The sequence below is a fragment of the Crinia signifera genome, chromosome 4 (assembly GCF_055691185.1).
Source record: "Crinia signifera chromosome 4, ASM5569118v1, whole genome shotgun sequence".
NCBI lineage: Eukaryota > Metazoa > Chordata > Amphibia > Anura > Myobatrachidae > Crinia > Crinia signifera.
In genome coordinates, this window is record NC_139220.1 from 163,352,394 (window position 1) to 163,356,510 (window position 4,117).

Sequence of the window (4,117 nt, forward strand, 5' to 3'; positions counted from 1 at the left end):
TGGAGGGAGTGCAGTGTGGAATCCTGCAATGGGGGTCTTGGAGGGATTGTGTGTGGAATCCTGCAATGGGGGTCTTGGAGGGAGTGGGGTGTGGAATCCTGCAATGGGGGTCTTGGAGGGATGGGGGGCTGGAATCCTGCAATGGGGGTCTTGGAGGGAGTGGGGTGTGGAATCCTGCAATGGGGGTCTTGGAGGGAGTGGGGTGTGGAATCCTGCAATGGGGGTCTTGGAGGGATGGTGTGTGGAATCCTGCAATGGGGGTCTTGGAGGGAGTGGGGTGTGGAATCCTGCAATGGGGGTCTTGGAGGGAGTGGGATGTGGAATCCTGCAATGGGGGTCTTGGAGGGAGTGGGGTGTGGAATCCTGCAATGGGGGTCTTGGAGGGAGTGGGGTGTGGAATCCTGCAATGGGGGTCTTGGAGGGAGTGGGATGTGGAATCCTGCAATGGGGGTCTTGGAGGGAGTGGGGTGTGGAATCCTGCAATGGGGGTCTTGGAGGGATGGTGTGTGGAATCCTGCAATGGGGGTCTTGGAGGGAGTGGGATGTGGAATCCTGCAATGGGGGTCTTGGAGGGAGTGGGGTGTGGAATCCTGCAATGGGGGTCTTGGAGGGATGGTGTGTGGAATCCTGCAATGGGGGTCTTGGAGGGAGTGGGGTGTGGAATCCTGCAATGGGGGTCTTGGAGGGATGGGGGGCTGGAATCCTGCAATGGGGGTCTTGGAGGGATGGTGTGTGGAATCCTGCAATGGGGGTCTTGGAGGGAGTGGGGTGTGGAATCCTGCAATGGGGGTCTTGGAGGGAGTGGGATGTGGAATCCTGCAATGGGGGTCTTGGAGGGAGTGGGGTGTGGAATCCTGCAATGGGGGTCTTGGAGGGAGTGGGGTGTGGAATCCTGCAATGGGGGTCTTGGAGGGAGTGGGATGTGGAATCCTGCAATGGGGGTCTTGGAGGGAGTGGGGTGTGGAATCCTGCAATGGGGGTCTTGGAGGGATGGTGTGTGGAATCCTGCAATGGGGGTCTTGGAGGGAGTGGGATGTGGAATCCTGCAATGGGGGTCTTGGAGGGAGTGGGGTGTGGAATCCTGCAATGGGGGTCTTGGAGGGATGGTGTGTGGAATCCTGCAATGGGGGTCTTGGAGGGATGGTGTGTGGAATCCTGCAATGGGGGTCTTGGAGGGATGGTGTGTGGAATCCTGCAATGGGGGTCTTGGAGGGATGGTGTGTGGAATCCTGCAATGGGGGTCTTGGAGGGAGTGGGGTGTGGAATCCTGCAATGGGGGTCTTGGAGGGATGGTGTGTGGAATCCTGCAATGGGGGTCTTGGAGGGAGTGGGGTGTGGAATCCTGCAATGGGGGTCTTGGAGGGATGGGGGGCTGGAATCCTGCAATGGGGGTCTTGGAGGGATGGTGTGTGGAATCCTGCAATGGGGGTCTTGGAGGGATGGTGTGTGGAATCCTGCAATGGGGGTCTTGGAGGGATGGGGGAAGGGGATTCTTGCTATTGAATGTCTATGTGGGAAGGAGGAAGGGGATTCTTGCTATTGATTGGTCTATGTTGGAAAGAGGGAGGGGATTCTTGAACTAGGAATTTTTAGAACACATTACTAATCTACTTTTTTTTTTGCTTTACTCTCAAACAGTTTGAATGCAGGAAAAATGCCGACTTGTATCATCAACAATTGTCACAGCAAAACTGGGAAGAAGGGTCAACTTCCTAACATAACCTTACACCCTTTCCCGAAGACAATTGAGAGAATAAAAGCTTGGCTCCTAGCAACGGGACAGGTTTTCTCAGATTTGGAAAGCATTTCTCAAAAGATATTGACAGAGAATAAAGGAAACAAGTACCGATTATGTTCTCTACATTTCACAGAGGACAGTTATCGGCCTACCCAACTTGGAAAGGTGTTAACAGCAACTGCCGTTCCTTCAATCTTTATACCACCACGTGAAGGAGAATTGTTAATTGAAGAATCTTTTGATAATAAGAAGAAAAGGAGGTGGCCTTTTGAAAAAACAACAACTTCGGCTTCTACATCTGGAAATGCCGAAGGGACCAGTACGGACCAATCCAGTCTGGATCAAAGTCTTCGTACCTATTCGACCGTATCCACACAAACGGACTTTACTCTACAGAATTCTGTCATCCAGCTAACATTGTGGGAACCCGATATATCACCAATCCATATTCATTCTACTCCAAACCAGCCGACGCGGTGCGAGCTTGCATCCCCACAGAAGAAAAGGGCACACATTCAGCTGTTTGAAGAAGTAGTTGAAAACGCAGAAGAAGACATGGAAAGTGTCAGACCTCTATCAAGTATTCAGGAGGTAGTCGACCAAGCTCAAGAAACATGCGGTTCGACAGAAGTAAAAGAACATGGAAAGGATGAGGATTATGTGCCCGGAGATTTAACCGCTATTGATTCAGAGTTGGTGGGCTTTGCCTCTCTCATTTATGGCGAAGAAGTACCAAGTCCACCAGAAATTATTCCACCAACAGAAGAAGACCAAGTAAAAGATAGAAAAATTATTATTTTTGAATCATGTTTGGATAATTTGCTGTACAAATTAAAATGTCAGCATTCCAAATCATGTAAGTATTTTGTAAAAAAAATATTTAAAAAATTTGATGGATCGGGTTGCAGGATTACTGGCAAGTGTCATCAAGGCCATACATTTACTATCATGGAGACGCAACCGAGAAAAAAACAAATTTATTCCGGGAATCTTATATTGGCTTCAGCAATTCTATTCAGCGGCTTGAATTTTCAAAAAGTGAAAGAACTTTTTAATATATTTGGACTCCAAACCATGTCTGAAAAAACTTACTACAGATATCAATCCAGATTTTTATTTCCGGCGATCGATAAAGCATGGCAAGAAGAAAAGTTCCAGAATTACGAATAAATTAAACAGAATTTGGTCTGCCTAGCAGGAGATGGCCAATGCGACAGTCCGGGCCACAATGCCAAATATTGCGTCTATTCAATAATGGACTGCCTAAGCGAAAAAATTGTAGACTTTGAAGTGGTGCAGCGATCTCAGTGTACCTCTTCAGTGGCGATGGAGAAGTACGGTTTTGTCAAAGTAATCAATCGACTGATAGCAGAAGGAGTCCAGATAAAAATATTTGCCTCTGACAGACACGTCGGCATCAGGAAGAAAATCAGAGAAGATTACAGTCATATCAATCATCAATTTGATATATGGCATTATGCCAAATCATTGAAGAAAAAATTAAACAGTGCAGGCAAGAAGAAATTTTGTAGAGAAATGGTGCCCTGGATTGAAAAAATTATTTTGCATTTCTGGTGGAGTGTACAGACATGTGATGATGACGTCGAACGTCTAAAAGAACGCTGGCTTTCCCTTTTGTATCATATACAAAACATACATGAATGGCAAGGTGTCAAGTACAGCCGATGTAGTCACGGTCCACTCGAAGAACAAGACATGGAAGACTGTATGTGGCTGAATCCCGAAACACCACCTTACCTTGCCGTTGAAAAAGTAGTGAGCGACAAACAACTAATTGCGGACTTGACACATCTGGTCCACAACTGCCACACAGGAAGATTGGAAAATTTCCACAGTTTGGCCTTGAAATATCGGACTAAGAGAATACACTTTGGCATCGATGGCATGGAAGCTCGCACAAAACTTGCAGCGCTCACGCATAATTATAATGTCGGCAGAGATATAGCACGAGTCAAAGTGATGCGTAAAAATACTGAGGACATTGGAACCAAAAGAACCAAACTCGCCTTACCCAAAGGAAGACATAGATGGATTGTAAAAAATGTATACGAAGATATGAATGTTGGTTATTTAGAAAATGTATCTACCTCAGTTTTGAAAATGGCAACCGGAGAAGTGAGCCATGATTGGATCACAAAGGCTCCAACTCTTCCACCAAACCTTGCCAATATGGAAAAGCCTAACAAATCTTTCATAAAAAATAGACAATTTCATCGTTTTGGTTGGACAAGTGACAGCTCGACTTGAAAACATTACCTTTATTAATGTTTTATTTTTATGTCATAAAATGGGTGCTCATTTTTAAAATGGTTATTGTGTGCATCTACACCAAACTAATTTTATAATCATTCTAACGAG

General features: G+C 46.3%; 1 pseudogene; it reads left to right on the forward strand.

Moving 5' to 3' along the window:
* The first annotated feature begins 1,654 nt into the window (after positions 1-1,654).
* LOC146072992 (uncharacterized) lies at positions 1,655-4,117 on the forward strand (annotated as a pseudogene).